At 53.4% G+C, this 17976-nt stretch overlaps 1 protein-coding gene across 11 annotated transcripts in view; it reads left to right on the top strand.

The window, feature by feature from the left end:
* Nucleotides 1–1647: 1647 nt before the first annotated feature.
* ADGRB2 (adhesion G protein-coupled receptor B2) overlaps nucleotides 1648–17976 on the top strand; it is an 81287-nt gene continuing 64958 nt past the window's right edge. For 3 of the 11 annotated variants that reach the window (XM_056795247.1, XM_056795246.1, XM_056795245.1), the window contains exon 1: nucleotides 1651–2008. The gene's annotated coding sequence lies outside the window, so the exon portion shown is untranslated. Of the gene's footprint in view, nucleotides 2009–17976 lie in introns of all 11 variants that reach the window. The other 8 variants (XM_056795250.1, XM_056795256.1, XM_056795244.1 and 5 more) reach the window with 5 other exon arrangements.

Raw genomic sequence — 17976 nt, 5'->3', positions numbered from 1 at the left:
GATGCCCTTCTTAGTGTGCAGGGCCTACCTGTAGGGAAGTGCCCAGGGCAGTTTGCTGCCCCTGGAATGAACACAGGTAGATCTCTGTCTGTCTTCTTTTCCCTGGATCCTGCTTTAAGTCTCAGGGATAGGGCAGAGGGGGCTTCTCCCTGTTCTGCGGCTGATGGTTGAAGGGGCCAGCTAGATCTAGTGGATTGGAGGTAAGGGGGAGGTCCAAGGCAGGAGCCAAACGAATCCTAGCAGTTCTGAGAGATTTTTGCTCACTTGTTCAAAGGCTTCATAATCTAACCCCATCCACCCTGCTGCAGCCATCACTCCCGCTGGTCCCAGCGATGCCCAGAGCCTTCCCACTTCCCAGACCACAGCTTCCTCCTCTCATATCCATATGATTAACCTACTTGTCTCTGGCCTCGATGGCTGGCCCGGCCGCAGCGGTGAGCCCCCCCCCCCCCCCCCCCAGCCTTCCTCCCCTGGCCCACAGCCTGCTGCCCACACCACAAACCACCAGGAGGCGGCCACTGAGTGATGAGCCCCCTGGGGATGGGGGATGGGCAGCCAGCATAGAGGGAACTAGGCTTTGAGCAGCTCTCCCAGAATATCACCCTTTCCGGCTTGGACGGGGCACCTTGGCATTGCCCCCTCCCCACAGAGGCCTAATGCCCTAATGCCAGTGTCTCCCGTTCTCTAGACTCCAACTTCTCCCCGCAACGGGGCACACCCGTCGCCAGCGTGAGGTACCCGCATGGAACATATACGCTCCAGGAGCACTTAGTAGGGAAATCACCCTGTGGCACAGGCTTCCATTCGCTGGACATATGAAACATGCCAGCACATGCTTGGTACTCCGGGCAAGGAGGGCGTACCCCGAGGCAATTGATCCATACTCTTCGAGGAGCACCCCAGGGTCACCTTAAATCTTGCGGAGCAGGGGCGAGAAGTGCAGGGGAGGGGGAGACTGGGAGCCTTTCCGGGCAGTGCGCCCGAGCCCCCAGTGGGTGGGGGGCCCTGCAGGCCGGCGCGCGCGCCCCGGAGGTCTGCTTCCCCCTTAAGAGAAGGCGGTGCGCGCCGTCCCAACCCCCTCCCCTCCCCCTCCCCAGAGAAGCCGGGCGCCCGGGAAGCCGCGGACCCCTCCTCCCAGAGTGTCGCGCAGAGCTGTCACTCAGGCCCGGCGCTCACCGCCTCTGCCCCTCTCCAGAGGCTCCCCCCTCCCTCGGTTCCCAGCCCCTCCATCTTCTCTTCCCTCCTCCCCCGTCCCCGGGTCTCGCGCAGCCGCGTGGTCCCGCCCCGCGCTGTCACTCAGCCCCGGCGCGCGCTGCGGGCAGCGGAGCCCGGGCACAGGCGGCGGCGGCAGCGGCGGCGGCAGCAGCGACGGCGACAGCAGCAGCAGCAGCCTCAGCGGCGGCGGCCACCCCCGGCTCACGGGCCCAGCCTAGAGGAGGAGGAGGAAGAGGAGAAGGAGGAGGCAGCAGCGGCGGAGGATGAGGAGGAGACTCCACGAACCCCGCGCGGCCGCCAGCGGATGAGGCGCGGGGCCGGGGGCGCGGGCAGGGGGCCGAGTCATGCCAGCGCGCGGCGGGCGGGCGGGCTCCGAGCTCGGGGCTCCGGGCGGTGGCGGCGGCGGCGGCGGCGGCAGCGGCAGCGGCAGCAGGAGGAGGGGGCAGGAGGCGGCGGCGGCGGTGCCCGCAGCCTGCCCGGCACTAGTTGCTCGCGCCCGCGGCGGCAGCGGCTCCTCTGGCTGCTCCGGGGCCCGACTGCACCTTTCGAGCTTTTAAACCCTGGGCGAGGTTGCGCTTCTTTTTGCATTTGATGCGCTTTGCATTTCCCCTCTCTAATTCAAAAGAGAACCTTTTTACATTTGCTTTCGGCGTCACCTCCTGCCCCCCCTCCCCGAGCGGGCGCCCCGGCTGCCCCCGGGACCGGCCCCGCGCCCTCCCCAGCCTCAGCCGCCCCGGCCTGATGGCAAAGTTGCGCCGTGGGGCCGCCCCCGACTCCTACTGACGGCGACCAGGTGAGTGCGTGCTGGCCGGGCCTCGGCTGCCCCGCTCTCCCGCAAGAGTAGTCCCCATCCCTTCCCCTTTCCCCTTCCCCTGGGGCTGGGGCTGCCCCTCCCCCAGTGACTCCCTTCCTCTTGCTCTCCATCCAGAACTGGGGGACCGGGAGATCGGAAGCCCAGCGCCCCTTCCCCCAACCTGCTGGCCTCTACCCTGCAGGCGGCCCGCTTTCTCTCGCCTTGGGTGTGTGTGTTTGGGGTAGTGGTGGTGGTGGTGGCGGTGGTGGGATGTGGCGGGGAATCGGGAGTCCGGGGTCCGGGGATGCCGGGAGTCCATGGTCCAAGGATGCTCAGCCAGCACCGGGGCGGGGGCGCTCTCCGCAGTTCTCCGCGCTGTGCATGGGTGGTGGTGATGGGGAGAGGTGGTGGCGGCGGGGGATGCCCGTCAAAGCCTTCTTTGAGCCAGGCGCCCAGGCGGGGTGGGCCCGGAGTTCGGGGGCCGGGGGCGGGGGCTGGTGTGGCCTGACTCACCGCGGGGGACCGGCTGGGAACTTTGGCCGGGGAGCGGGGAGAGAGAACAAGTGCCGAGAGCTGCCGAGGCCGACCTCCGGTCTCCGCGGGGGCGGCTCTCTGGCGTCCCCTGCCGGTGGCCCGAGCGGCGGTGGCCCGGGTCCTCTGCTCCTCTAGGGCCCCCCTCCCTCCTGATTGATCCCTTTCTGTTCAGGAGCCCGGGGCTCCTTCCTCGAACTCAGCCCTGACACCGGAGTGAGGATCAGGGTTAGCACTGAGCATGCCCTCAGAGGCTTCTGGCCTTAAGTGGGTGCCAGTCGGCATCAGTGGGTGGAGGGGCCCACGTGGGCCGAGGACAGTCATCTTCCCCCTTTTACAGGGCCATATACTCTCCCTTGGGGAGGGGGTGCTGAGCGGCTGGGCAGGACCTTTGGTGAGAGTCTCTCAGCTCCTAGGGAGCTTTAATGAGGACCTGGAGGCACTTAGCCCCTCCCTGCCCTCCCTTGCCTAGATAGGGATGTAACCACCTGCAGTGTGGGTCTAATTGGCACGGTGGCTTCCCATGCTTCCCCTAGGCACTTGTAGGCCAGTGGGCAGAAATGCCCTCCAGAGAGTAGCAAGATCTGATGCCAATAAGAGATGGGGGGAGTTTCTGAGCTGCTAGGAGTGTACTTGGGGGCTGAGGAGGCAGGCAGGTAGGTCCTAGGATACTGGGGAGAATGGAGCCAATGCACCCTAATGCCAGCCCCCTCCCCTCCAAGCCAGAGACAGAGTGTTCCTGGCAGGAAGGGGAATGGGGGGAGGGGTAGCCCTGGGGAGGGAGCCAGCCATTGGCAGGGCCTTTTCCTCATTCATCATTGCCCAGCCCTAGAGAAGGGGAATGGAAACAGGGCTCATTGGGAGGGGGCCGGAGACCCTTCACTGGGTTTCCTGCCCTTCCCTCCCCCAGGTCTTTTAGGTGGGGAAGGGTGAGCTTGGAGACAGGGCTGGTGGTGCACCAGATCCCAGCTGGGATTTCCCCCCAAAGAGGGCCTTGTTCTGCTTGTCTGGTGTCTGGGATCCTGTCTATCTGGTCTGGGGGAGGGCAGAGACAAACCCCCTTATTGCCGTTGAGAGCCATTTCTAAACACCCTCTGATTCTCAGAGCATTTGCCCCATCTTTCTTGATAGTCCTAGGTTGAGCCATGGCTGGGACTGGTAGAGGGGCACGAGGAGCCCCCTGGATGGGCAGCTCCTTATCCCCCCTCCCCAGGTGGATCTGGGACCCCTGAGATCTTTTCTTGCCCCACGTAGGAATGGCCCCACAATCTGGACCTTGGTCTCTTCAGTGTCCATGCCAGTGCATGTGTGTGTAGAGGGGCCCTGCGTTTTGGGCTAAGTGCTTAGAGATCTTCAGCCCAAGAGCTGAGATAAGAGAACTCTTTCCAGGGGCATTAGTCTTTTTAACTATGTGACTGGTCGCTCCCAGGGCCCCATCACCCTGCCTGGGAGAAGGGGGTCATGCCTAGTCGGCATCCAGGAGTGATTTCTAAAGGAGCTGAGCAGGATGGAGGGAAGGACTTCGGAGTGATGAAGCCTGCTGTGCCGAAGGGGCTGGGAATGGCCCGAGTGCTCCCCCTGGCTTCCTGGGGATGGGGTTTGGCTTGGTGGGGGAGAAGGGGGAGAGCCCGAGAAGCCTTGAATCTCAAGGACCTCCCTGGAAGGGACAGGCGTTGTAACAACCCAGCCGGTGCCGGAGCCTACCGTAGGACAGAGCAGGATCTGAACCTTTGCCAGCCCCCCAGAGGCCTCTGAGGAATGACTGTTCCTGCCAGGTCCAGGGCTAGAATGGGGGCTGTTGTATCCTCCCATCCCTGCGTGGCGATTTGTCTGGGGGGAGGTAGGCAGAGGCCTGGGTCAGGTGATAAGCAGAGCAGCCACAAGCCTGAAAGCAGCCCCTGCCCGCTGCCACAGTGACGGGGAAATCGGGGCTCAAGGACCCTCTCTCCCCCTGGAGTGGGGCTGGAGGGTGAGGAGGGATGCTGAGGAAGCCGATTTCCAGGCCACCCTTCCCTCCCCGCCAGGGTAGAAGAACAAAAGGTTTCTTCTCATTTGTTCACGAAGCAACAACGGCTGTTGCAAAGTTCTGGGGAGATGGGGTGGGCGAGTCACCGCCCCCTTCCCCGGCCTCCTCCAGGCTGGCTCGGTACCCAGGCACCACCTGGTGCCCCTGGTGATGTGCTGGGCTCTTCCCTCTCTAGGATTCTCATCCCTTTCTCCCTTTGCCTCCTTCTGTTCCCTGGGCTGTGTGTGTGTGTGTGTGTGGGGAAGATAAAAGCCTCATTCTCCTCCCTCTTCCTTTCCCTACTCCCCCAGTCACCCAGAGAGAGGAGGAAACCCCCCACCCAAACATATCCAGGAGCTTTGGGAAGAGGGGCAGGCAGGCAGGAGGTGCTTGGCCAGGGCATCTTGCTCATCCCAGGAGCATCTCTGTCCTGTGCTCCTTAGTGACCTTTGGCCGTGCCCGGGGGCGGGGTGGGCACCATTCCTGCAGAACACCTCAGGGATTATCTAGGGGCTCCCAGAAGAGCCCAAAGGAGAGGGAGCTGAGAGCCAGGGCTGGGATGGTCAGGGAGGAAATGCAATCTTGATCTGGCTCTGTTGGGAGCAGACAGAATTCCTGGGGCTGTCTGCCTCCAAGCCACCACCTATTCCCTCACTCCTGGACAGTTATATAAGATTGGGTTTTTGAGATCATTTAACTTCCCCGTTTTATTCATGGGGAACCCGAGGCCTGGAGAGGACAAGGGACTTATTCAAGGTCATACAGCAAGTTAGTGGCAGAGCCCAGAGATTGACTGCAGGACATTTCCCCCAGTACCACTCTGGGATCTTGTCCTTAAGAATGAATTAGGGTGGAGAGCTGCCAACAGGGGAAAGCAGGGGGGGAGGCTAGGAGTTTGGATCTCCAAAACGATTGCTCTGGTCACTGGGGGGAAGGGAAGGGACCTGGCGTTCCTGGTTTCCTTCCTGGGTCCACGCCTGCTGGGGCCACATGGCTTGCAGAATGTGTTTGGAGATGGGACCCAGGCATGCCCAACTGCCAGCTTATGACCTGCCACCTGCACTGGACCCTACAAGTAGCTCCTTGTCCCGTCCCACACTGGGCATTAAGAAGCTGGTAGCTGGGCATGCCTGGGTCCCATCCCACTGGGCATACCCAGGCCAAGCTAGGTGGGAAGACCCTTCTTCTAATGGACTGCTTGGGAGGCCGAGCATGAGTGACGGCTGGGCAAATTAGAACTGCCAGGTTGGTAAACGGTGTGGACGTTCTTCCCGCTGCGTCTCCCTTCATATCCTCCGTCAGGCCCTGGCAGAGCCTTCCCAGCCCACCCAACACCAGCCCGCATTGTACAGAGAGATGCTCCCATGCTCTCCAGCACATAGGCTCAGGAAGGGCTACCCACTCAATGCGCCTAGGAGGGGCTCCAGGCTTTCTGCCCTCGTCCAGCCCAAATGAACGAAGCCACAACTAGAGGCGCCCCTCCTTTCCATCACTCACCTGCCTCTGGGCCCCGATTTCCCTGCTAAGCCTAGCACTCATCCGCCCCTTTCCAGGATTGCTTCTGGGGCCCAAGAGGGATGGGGGCCACTTCACAGTTGCCTCCGAGGCCCTGGCCAAGGGGGAGAGGAGGCTAGTTGCTGTGGGAATGAGGAGAGGGCCAGGCAGATGCCCACTGACGCATGGTTCCTGGCTTTCAGGAACTGATTGATGCCAGGGAGTCGGGGCTTGAAGGTTCTTTGGAAACCGTGTAATCTGCCCTCCTCATTTTATAGGGCAGATGCCGTCTCCCCTTCACTGTTCTAGCTCCAGCGTCCAGCAGAAGACACTAGATATTTGTCAATTGACTGATACGGAGGAGGAGGACATTGAGGCTTGGAAGGATTAGAAATTACTTAGCTAAGCTCCCACAGGGAGTCCACATACTCGTCACCTCCTCTCTTTACTTGGGGACTGGGCGAGCCTTGGGATCAGGGCCTCGGAGCGGTCACCAGTGGCACAGGGGATGCTGGGTAATTGAGATTCTAGGCATGATCGTTTTTGATTTTGTGTCGGTCAGGTTCTGACTAGGTGGGGCCCCCAGAACCTATCACGACCCCCGATAGCCTTGAGAATAAAATACTCAGTCCTCAGTTTGGCATTTTAAACCATTTACAACCCAACTTCAGTCCATTTTCTAGGCTTATTTCCTGCTAGCCCCCTTCATCCACTCCTTTAAAAAAAAATGTGTGTTTTTTAAAATTTTAAAACCTTACCTTCTGCCTTGGAATCTGTACTACATATTGGTTCCAAGGCAGAAGAGTGGTAAGAAAAGCTAGGCAAGTGGGGATAAGTGACTTGCTTGGGATCGGAGAACCAGGAAGTGTCTGAAATCAGGTTTGAACCCAGGACTGGCTTTCAGTCCACTGAGCTACCTGGCTGCCCCCTTTCATCTGCTCTTCATTCCAGCTGCACTGGTCTGCTTGCTCTTCACTAAACTCATCATTACACCCTGTCCCCCATTTTGCTTTTGCACAGGTGCCCGTCAAAGATGCCTTTTCTGCTTTTACCTTCTAAATTCCCTAGCTGCATCCAATGCTCAATTCAGTGCTCAAAACCTTCCACTCTAGTCAGTTGTTCCAAATCTCCCTCTCCTCACTTTAAAAAACCCTAATTTTTGTTGCTATCTAACACACACACACACACAGACACACCCAGCACAGCACCACCATTTCCAAAAGCATCCTTCCTCCTTCCCCTCCCCATATGGCCATCCTTTATAACAAAGAATAAAAGAGATGAATTAGCCCAGCAAAACAAATGTAAATTTCAGCCAAGTCTGATCGTATTCACGATATTCTGCAGTAACCCCCCAACTCTTCAAAGAAGGGGAGACCCTTTAAAATCACTAGATAATTCTTTTCCTGCCCAGTAGAATGGAATCTTTTTCAGAGCAGGAGATGCTTTTCTTTTTATCTTCTACCTCTTATCCCTAGCATACAGGTAACATGACCAAGAGTAGATGCTTAAATGCTTATCAGATCAGACTGGAACCTCCCAAAAGAGGGGCGGAATCCTGGGAGACTCGTTTTCCCATAAGCCCATCAGTACCACCTCGATTGCCTTCATTAAGGATCTAGAGAAGTAGGGGACCTCTGTCTGATTTGAGTTCACAAGGTGGGCGACCCAGGACAAGACCCAGCAGAAGAATGGCCTCAATATCATCTCCTCTTAGATCTCAGTCCCTGCTGAGTGCTTACTTGGCCTCTCGGGCTGTTCCATGAACAAGATACTCCATCCTCCCTTCCAGCTCAGGACATTCTCTTTGGCTGTTCCCCCATGCTTAGAAAGCTTTTCCTCCTCCCCACCTACTGACCTCCCTGGCTTCCTTTAAGTACCAATTAAAATCCCAGCTAGGTGGTGCATTGGATAGAACGTCAGGCTCTTCCTGAGTTCAAATCTGGCCTCAACCACTTACTAGCTGTGTGACCCTAAGCAAGTCACTTAACCCCGTTTGCCTCAGTTCCCTTATCTGTAAAATAAGCTGGAGAAGGAAATGGCAAGCCTTTCTGGAGTCTTTGCCAAGAAAACCTCAAATGGGGTCACAAAGAATCAGATACAACTGAAAAGATTGAACAACAAAATCCCATCTTCTTCAAGAGCCCCTTTTAATTTTAGCACCTTCTTTTTCTTATTTACTTCTTATTTATCACATACACACATATGCCAATGTATCTATATACACATACAAATGTATATATGTAAACATATATATATATATAAACTTCTAAGTACATCTTTGCTTGCTATTCCCTGTTAGACTGTGAGCTCCTTGAGGGCAGGGAATATCTTACACCTTTATCTCATCCTCATTGCCTGGCACATAATAGACTTTTAAAATTTTTATTAAAATTTTATTTTTAATTAAACCCTTACCTTCTGCCTTAGAATCAATATTGTGTATTGGTTCTAAGACAGAAGAGTGGTAAGGGCTAGGCAATGAGGGTCAAGTGACTTGCCCAGGGACACACAGCTGGGAAGTATCTGAGGCCAGATTTGAATCCAGGACCTCCCATCTCTAGGCCTGGCTCTCAATCCACTGAGCCACCCAGCTGTCCCCCATAATAGACTTTTAATAGATGGTTGCTGACTGACTTGACCCACCTCTTCCCTCTGTGCTGAGGCCATTCCACCCATTGTAACGAGCCTGTTGCCTCAGCCGAGATCTCCAGGGAAGAAACTTGTTCTATATTCTGTAGCAGCCAGTTCCTCCCAGGCTAGGCTATGCCTCATCACAGTGGAGAGAGTCCTGGGCTTAGTTTCAAGAGACCTAGGGTTTCAGACCTGACTCTGCCAGTAACCAGCTCTGTAAGCCTGGGAAATTCCCTTCTCTTCTTTTGGGCATCAATTTTCCCCTCTATAGAATGAGAGAGTAAACCAAGATGCTCTTTAAGGCCCCTTTCACACTTCCATTTACTATTGTTTCCCCTTGCCACGACCCAGCAAATTTTGGTAGTGCAAGGAAGAGTGTCCCCATTTTACAGAGGAATAGATTGAGCATCAGAAGGGTTGGGTGAATTCTTCTCTTGTGGAGTGAATGGGAAATTATATACCTGGAGAGGTTTCAAGGAAGAGGTAGCTTTAGGAAGGAGGGAAAATTAGGAGGGCCAGAGTGAAGGGGCAGTGAGGTGGTGCAGTGGATAGAGCACTAGTCTGGAGTCAGGAAGATTTGAGTTCAAATCTGGCCTCTCAGACACTAGTTTTATGATCCTGGGCAAGTCACTGAACCTCTGTTTGCCCTGGTTTCTCATCTGTAAAATGGGGACACACTGGAGAAGGAAATGGCAAATCACTCCAGTATCTCTGCCAAGAAAACCCCATGGACAACTCCATAGGGTCCTGATGAGTCAGACATGACTGAACAACAATATGGGTTGGAATCAATAGGAAAGAAAAATGGAGACATAGAGGGGTACATGGAGGAGAGGAGAGATGGACAGTTAAAGAAAGGAGGAACTTAGAGCTGAGCCTTTGGTGTCCAGGAGAGCAGAGTTCCCTGAGGTCGGGACCAGGGCAGTTATTCAGGAGGGCTGGTCCTTTGGCCGACTCTGACTGGAGGGGGAGAACAAAATTTACGGCCAGGAGTGTGGGGTCCTTCTAGGGTTTCACTGAAAGGGAACTTGGAGATCTCAATGTGCCATTTTTACAGATGAAGAAACTGAGTCCACACAGGCTCGCCAAATGACAAAGCGAGGCTCTGAAGGCAGATCTTTCCCCCATGATTCCCTATTCATCTTTCTAACAGGTGAACCTGCTTCCTGCTAAGACGTGGTTGCAGAGCCATCCTAGGGTTCGGGGCATCGAAGGAGGAGACCAGTGTATTTGCTTGGCCCTCCTCATACTCCCCAGGATGAGGGGAGAGTGGGCTGTAGGGGCTGAGATCAATAAAAGGGATGGACACCGCCTCTGATAGGAGATGGAGAGCTTTCTGAAAGGAAGCCCTCATGGGATGGTTTGACTTCCAAGAGGCATCAGGACTCTGACGGACCCCAGGCTGGCTCTCAGAGGGGGGCATGCCCCTTCCCCACCCATGGGGTTTCCATACATAGAAACTTGGTGCCATCTGCATGTCATGTCCACCCACGGGTGATGTAACCCAAGGCTCTGGCCTTTCTCTGTTCACTTACTTGATCTTATCACCTCCCCTGGGTTTAATCATTTCCTTTGACCAAGATGACTCAACACAGATCTATATATTCAGTCCTAGTGTCCCTCCTGCGCTCTAGTCCTGCATCACCAAGTGCCTGTTGCCATTTCCGAAGGGCCGCCTCCCTGGCATCCCAAACTCAAGGTGTCCTGACTAGAACTCACCCTCCTTCTGTTGTCAAGAGCTCCAGCACCCTCCCAGTCACCCAGGCCCTCGGCATCGGCCTCCTGGCCTCCCTTTTATTCACCCCACTTCGCCACTCAACTGCCCGATCTCGTTGCACATCCCCATACCATCTTTGGCATCTTGCTCCCGCCCAGATGCTCATCCCCTGGACCGTTTCAATAGCTTCCTGATGAGTCTCCTTACTTCACCCTCTCTACATGCCAATAATCCACTTTCTAATCAGCATCAAAGTGATTTTCCTAAAGTACAGAGCTGCCCATGCCATCCAGCCTCTCCTCCCTACCTCAGTAAACTCCAGTGGCTCCCTATTACATTTAGGAGCAAATGGAAATTATTCTCTTAGGCCAGGGAAGCCCTTTGCAACCTGACACTTTCACCAACCAGGCAGCCAGGTGGGACAGTGTAGAGAGCTGCAGAACCTGGAGTCAGGAAGATCTGAATTCAAATCTTGCCTTAACCTCTGTTTGCCTCAGATTCCTGAATTGTAGAATGGGGATAAGAAAAGTACCTACCTTGAAGCGTTGTTATGAAGATCAAATGAGATAATGTGTTTGTAAAATCCTAAGCACAGTGCCTGGCACATAGTAGACTCCATACTACTACTACTACTATTATTATTTTAAAAATAAAACTCTTCTCTTCTGTCTTGGAATCAATACTGTGTATTGATTCCAAGGCAGAAGAGAGGTAAGGGCTAGGCAATGGGGGTTAAGTGACTTGCCCAGGGTCACACAGCTAGGAAGTATCTGAGGCCAGATTTGAACCCAGGATCTCTAAAAGTCTCTAGGCTGGGCTCTCAGTCCACCTCAAACCTATTATTATTATTATCATTATTATGATGATGAGAACTGATCTCTGTGCACTCTATGGTCCAGCCACATTGGCCTGTCTGCAGTTCTATACACATATCCCATCTGTGGGCCTTTGTAACCACTGCCTCCCCTGCCTGGAATAGTCTCTGGACTCAGGGTCTGTCTCCCTTCAAGACTCATGGGATGCCTGGCTCTGGATGGGAGGCCTTTCCCCCTCAACTTCAGTTGTGTCTCCTTGTATCTCTGGAGATGTGAGTGTTCTCTCCCTCCTGTGAGCTGCCTGAGGGCAGGAACTTGGCTTTTTCTCTGGTAAATAGGAAATGCTTGTTGAGTGACTGGCACCAGCCATCCTCTCTCCCTGGCAAGGACTCAGTGGGAGGGAAGAGCGTCCGTGGGGGCATGGGGTCCTGGAACGAATCTGGGTTGAAGATTCCTCAAAGAGCTCCCTGATTTACCCAGAGCAGAATTTTGGGCAGGATCAGACCAAGGACTTATTGACCCAGGCTTTAAAGACCTAAAGGGTTAAAAGAAAAGAAAAGAAAAGAAGAGGATGCATTTATTCTGCTGGTCTCCCATTTAAGAGAGACCACAGGGGAAATGCAGACTTGGGGGGCAAGGGTGGCAACAGAGAGCCCTTTCCCTCGCCTCTCTCCCCTTCCTTCATCTTTCTCCTCTCCCCTCTCTGCCTCCCCCCACCCAGACTGGGTTGACTGGCTGCCTGTGGGGGCTGCCCGATGTGTTGGGAACCTCCTGTGGCCCACAAGAAAAGGCATGGCTAATGAGAGCTTGCAGGGCTGATCAATTATCCATCATCGGCCCATGCCCTCCCTAGCTCTGCTCCGGCTGTCTGCCCGCCCCCCATAGGAACACATGGGAGGGAGGAAGGAATCTTACTCGGGGCCCCAAACCTCCTCTGCCTGCTCCATTTCTACGCTGCATCCCGCAGAAACCCTGGAGCGAGCCTGTGTGGGGACAAGGATATGGGTGTCTGTGGGCATGTATATGTGTGAGTCGGGGAGGGAGGCAGGAGCTGGGGGGAGCTTCTCCTGCACCCTGCTCTCCGTGGGGGCAGGGGAGATCTTGTCATAATGCTGCCTCCCTCGTTCTTCCCTCCCTCTCTCTCTTTTGCCTTTCTTCCCTCCCTCCCTCCCCCCTCTTCTGTCTCTTTTTTCCTCTGCTGAGCCTGGGAGCCGCAGCCTGAATTTTGCAACCTGCTTAAAAATAATTGGGGGCAGTGGGGGGATCGGACGTCACTCATCAGCTATTTACCCAGTGCCTGACTGCAAGCCTGGCACCTTGCGAAGGCTGGGCTGGGGCTCAGCAAGCTCAGGCCCCTGTCTCTGGAATTGGGAGGGGGCTAGGGGGCAAGTGCAGGCCCCTGTCCAGCTTTGAAATGCATTGTGGGAGGCAGCCTAGGTGCCTGGGGATCCCCAGAGGCACCCACACCCTCTCCTCCGGGTCGGGGAGACGAGATGCGCTGAAAGCCTGTTGTGTGTGCCTGGGGCTCGGTGGGATTCGAGGCCAGCCTTCTAAAGGTCTGGAGATGCGTCTGGGGTTTCAGTACGGCCTGTCAGAGTCCAGGTGGTACTGGGAAGTCCATCCGGACCAGGTTAGGGCTCTAGTATGTGAGGTCAGGGCTGGCTTTGGGTGCAGGCGTGCTCACTCTGTGGGTAAAATGGCAGGAACGTGCAGTCTCTTAGATGGGGAGGACCTCAGGGTCTGCTTCTGTCTAATGTAGTAAGTGGCTGCTGGGGTGATGATTTGTGGGGCTTCGTTTAATTTGGAGACAGGTTTAGAGTGTGGGGCTCAGCGGATAGTGTGTGTCCTATCGGGGAGTTGCATATTTGGGGGTGGTAGAGCATCTTCCACACGGATTTGGGGGGGTGCCTGAGGCCCGAGACAGAGCATGGTGGATTTGGGGGCTGGGAGTTACGGATCCAGCGTTTGAGTTTCAGGGTACCCAGGGCGCTGGGACAGAGGACCCTTAGCTTGTCGATAACATGGGTGACCCCATCCCGGCCTAGTGGCTTTGGGCTTTGACTCTCTCATCAGCCTGGCCCAAGGTAAGGAAGAAGGGGGTATCTCGGCAGAAACTCCGGGGAGAAGAACAATTAGCGAGTACCTCACCCACCCTTCTATTTACACGTCAATTTCTGAAGCTAATTGTCAGCTTGCTTAAGGCTGGCATCCTGCAGGGATCCAAGGTGGGAGCACATCTGCCTGCAGTCCTCAGCCTAGCCGCAAATGGGAGGCTTGAGGAATCAGACCCACTGAGTAGCCCCACACAGAATCATTTATTAATGAGCCTGGTTTAGAGTTAACCCTCCTGACCACCGGCTTATGTCTGTGTGGGGGCAGGGATGGGCTTGTGATCTCAAATCTTGTCTTTAGAGCTGGAGGAGACTCGGAAGGTCATCTGGGCCAACCCCCTTATTTTCCTGATAGAGAAACTGGCCCCCAGGAGGGGAGGAGGCACATGGCCCAAAAGCAGCTGGGTCAGTGAGAGCTGGGGTTCCTGGCTCCCCAAATATGGTGCTGTCTCTTTGGATCAAACCATGACATTGCCTGCTATAATGTTGTCTTACAGGTGCTAGGCATAGCTTACTAAGGGATGCAGAACTGGGCTCAAACTGGCCTTGGCTGTTCATAGAGCCCACTGTAAAATCCTTCCTTCCTTCCTTCCTTCCTTCCTTCCTTCCTTCCTTCCTTCCTTCCTTCCTTCCTTCCTTCCTTCCTTCCTTCCTTCCTTCCTTCCTTCCTTCCTTCCTTCCTTCCTTCCTTCCTTCCTTCCTTCCTTCCTTCCTTCCTTCCTTCCTTCCTTCCTTCCTTCCTTCCTTCCTTCCTTCCTTCCTTCCTTCCTTCCTTCCTTTCTCTCTCTCTCTCTCTCTCTCTCTCTCTCTCTCTCTCTCTCTCTCTCTCTCTCTCTCTCTCTCTCTTTCTCTCTCACTCTCTCACTCTCTCTTTCTCTCTTTCTCTCTCTCTCTCTCTTTCTTTCTTTCTTTCTTTCTTTCTTTCTTTCTTTCTTTCTTTCTTTCTTTCTTTCTTTCTTTCTTTCTTTCTTTCTTTCTTTCTTTCTTTCCTTCTTTCCTTCTTTCCTTCTTTCCTTCTTTCCTTCTTTCCTTCCTTCCTCCCTCCTTCTCTCTCTCTCTCACCTCTCTCCTTCTGTCTTAGAATCAACACTAAGTATTGGTTCCAAGACAGAAGAGTGGTTAAGGCTAGGCAATTGAGGTTAAGTGACTTACCCTGGGTCATACAACTAGGAAGTGTATGAGATCAGATTTGAACCCAGGACCTCCTGTCTCTAGGCCTGTGGTCATGATTTTTTCACATAAGGATAACTCCTGAGATCTCTCCAAACTCAAAAAATTTGTGATTCTGTAGCCTGAGTTCAAGCCTTGCCTCTGATGCTTAGTACCTGAGTGGCCTTGGATAAATGGTTTCATTTCCTTAGTCCTCATTTTCCTCATCTGTAAATCAAGAGAGTTGGACTTGGCCTCTGAAGACCCTTCCAGCTTTCGGTCTATAACCCAGAGAGCCCGTGATTATCCTTATTGCACAAAGCCAGAAACTGAGGCCCCGAGGCAGGAAGGCACTTGTCTACAGTGATTCAGCCTGGACATGAGAGGGGTCGCCTGACCTCTCCCTGAGTGCAGGTCTCCTGTTTTGCAGCTGTGGGACAGAGATGTTGTCCCTGGGGAGAGGTAGGGGAGCCACTATGGAAGTTTGTCATGGCCTTGGCTCTGGCCTGGCCTGACCTCAGGGGAACTGAGTCCCTTCCATCCTCCTGCTTCTGGGTCCTCTGAAGCTGCTGTTCACTCACACCCAGCTTCAGTTTTTCTGTTCCTTTGCCATTTGGATGTGGATGTGGGTACCAGTGCCAGAGTATCTGTATTAGAGCATCAGCACCTGCCCTTCTGGGGAGGGACAGACGATAATCGATCGACTAAACGGGTATTTGAGCACCTACTATGCAAGTAACTGGGTGCTTGGTGCTTCAGGGCTAGGGAAGCATAGGATACGGTCCTTGGTCTTACAGTCTATTTGGGGAGAGGAGACTCACACGCATAAAGCAATTATAGAGTAGTACAAGACAGTCTATAATTAAGTGGTAAATTGTGTAGTACAGGCTACAAATGCTGTAGGAATCCAGTGGGGTGGAAGGGGGAACCGATGAAGGCTGGAGATGTTAGGGACAGCTTCCTGGGGGAGGATGGGCTTGTGCGGGGCCCTGAAGGATGGGTATTCTTGGGTGGCCTTGTTTCCAGGCCAGAGGAAGGGGGGCAACCGTGGGGCCTTGGATGTAGTGGAAAAAGCGCCGGGTTTGGGGACAGGAGAGGCTTGAGTAGAATTCTAACTTGGATGCCTCCTTGCTGTATAACCTTTTGGCAAATCCAATTCTTTGAACCTCCCTTAGTTCTTCCATCTATAAAATGCAGGATCTATCTACCTTCTGAGGTTATTGTGAGTCTCTGATAAGATAATGTGCATCATCAGCCAAAATTTATGTAGCAATTGAAGGTTTGCAGAGCGATTGATATAGATTATCTCATTGAAATAGGTACCTTTTATTATCCCCATTTTACAGAAGGAAACTAAGGTAGATGGAGGTTAAGTGACTTGGCCCAGGGTCTCCCATGGGGTAGAAGGCTGGATTTGGACTCTGCTGCATTCTATCCAGTGTATGTGGGAGCTACCTGCAGTAAGTAACCATTAAAAGTTCATTAGCAAAGGGCAGCTAGGTAGTTCATTGGGTTGAGAGCCAGCCTAGAGACCAGAAGCCCTGGGTTCAAAGATGACCTCACACCTTTTCCAGCTGAGGAGCCCTGGACAAGTCACTTAACCTCAATTGCTTAGCCTTTACTGGTCTTCTGCCTTGGAACCAATACACAGTAAAGGAAGGTAAGGGTTTAAAAAAAAAGTTCATTAGCAAGGGACAGTTGGTGGTTCAGTGGATAGAGAACCAGACATGAAGATGGGAGGGTCCTGGATTCAAATTTGGTCTGCAACACTTCCTAGCAGTGGGACCCTGGGCAAGTCACTTAACCCCCATTGCCCGGCCCTTCCCGCTTTTCTGTCTTGGAACTGATACTTGTCTAGTTTCTAAGACAGAAGATAAATGTTTTTAAAAAATATTTGTTAGCGGGGGGAGGATTCTATTTTATAAACATTCCTGAGGTCAGCCTCCGGGGAAGTGCAGGGCTAAGGATGACTGGACCCTCATGGAGCGCGCCTAGCACAGGGAGACGAGCGGCAGCAGGGGTGACGCAGTATTCCTCCAAAGGGGGATCCGAAGGTCCAAGAGGAGTGCCGTCGGCGGGCCGGGGGAGAATCACAGGAAACAAGGCTCCCCGAGAGGGCGCAGCGAAGTGGCCTTTTGAGGGATGGAGAGGGATTCTCTTGACAAAGAGATGAAGGGTGTCATCAAAGAAATGTAGGAGTGGAAAAAAAAATGGGCTGATCACCTGATGACAGCAAGGCTGCTTGGCAGACAGAACGGGTGCTGCTCAGGTAGTGGCAAGACAAGTCCAGAAGGTGCCCAGGGGCTTGGCTGAACCCTCTGCGGCAAGCTTCTGAGGATCACACGGAGTGGGCAGGCATGGATTGACTAGAGGGGATGCCCACATGCACGGGAACAGCGATCCATCAGAGCGGTGGATTCTAATTTTATACTTGCTACAGGGTTGCTTTCTCATCATCATCATCATCACAACAACAACAACAATAATAATAATAATAATGACAACTGGAATTTATATAGCATCTATCGTGTGCCAGGCACTGTGCTAAGAGCTTTATAATCTCATTGATCTTCACTGAATAATTTGATCCAGTCTATTTGATTAAGTGCCTACTGTGTGCCAGGCACTGTGCTAAGGGCTTTATAATGATCTCATTTGGTCCTCATTGAACAATCTGATCCAGTCTATAGTGATTAAGCACCTACTGTGTGCCAGGCACTGTGCTAAGGGCTTTATAATGATCTCATTTGGTCCTCATTGAACAATCTGATCCAGTCTATAGTGATTAAACACCTACTGTGTGCCAGGCACTGTGCTAAGGGCTTTATAATGATCTCATTTGGTCCTCATTGAACAATCTGATCCAGTCTATAGTGATTAAGCACCTACTGTGTGCCAGGCACTGTGCTAAGGGCTTTATAATGATCTCATTTGGTCCTCATTGAACAATCTGATCCAGTCTATAGTGATTAAGCACCTACTGTGTGCCGGGCACTGTGCTAAGAGCTTTATAATCTCATTTGGTCCTCACTGAATAATTTGATCCAGTCTATTTGATTAGGTGCCTACTGTGTGCCAGGCACTGTGCTAAGCATTTTACACCTAATTTCTTGTTTGAATCTGTTACAATCCTGGGAGATAAGTGCTATGATTATCCCCTCCCCCCTTTTATCTGATGAGGAAACTGAGACAAACAACAGTTAAGTGACTTGCTCAGGGTCACATGACTAGTCAATATCTGAATTTGATTGGAACGTAGGTCTTCTTGACTCTAGGCCCAGCACCAGCTAAGTATAAGCTCCATGAGGACAGGAACTTTTTTTTGTTGTTCTTTATATCCTCAGTTCCTAGAATTATGCCTGGTACATAGTAGGCCACGCATGGGACCATTAGAATCAGAGCTAGAAAGAACCTTCGACATCATTGGACCTGGGCTGGGTGACTAAGGCCAGCTGCCTGGTTCTCTCTGGGTCTCAAGTTTCTGACTCCGTGCAATTTGTTGCTCATTTGTT

This window comes from Monodelphis domestica, chromosome 4 (assembly GCF_027887165.1).
Source record: "Monodelphis domestica isolate mMonDom1 chromosome 4, mMonDom1.pri, whole genome shotgun sequence".
Lineage (NCBI taxonomy): Eukaryota > Metazoa > Chordata > Mammalia > Didelphimorphia > Didelphidae > Monodelphis > Monodelphis domestica.
The sequence above is the reverse complement of the archived record's forward strand: the minus strand, read 5'-3'. Positions and strand labels throughout refer to the sequence as shown.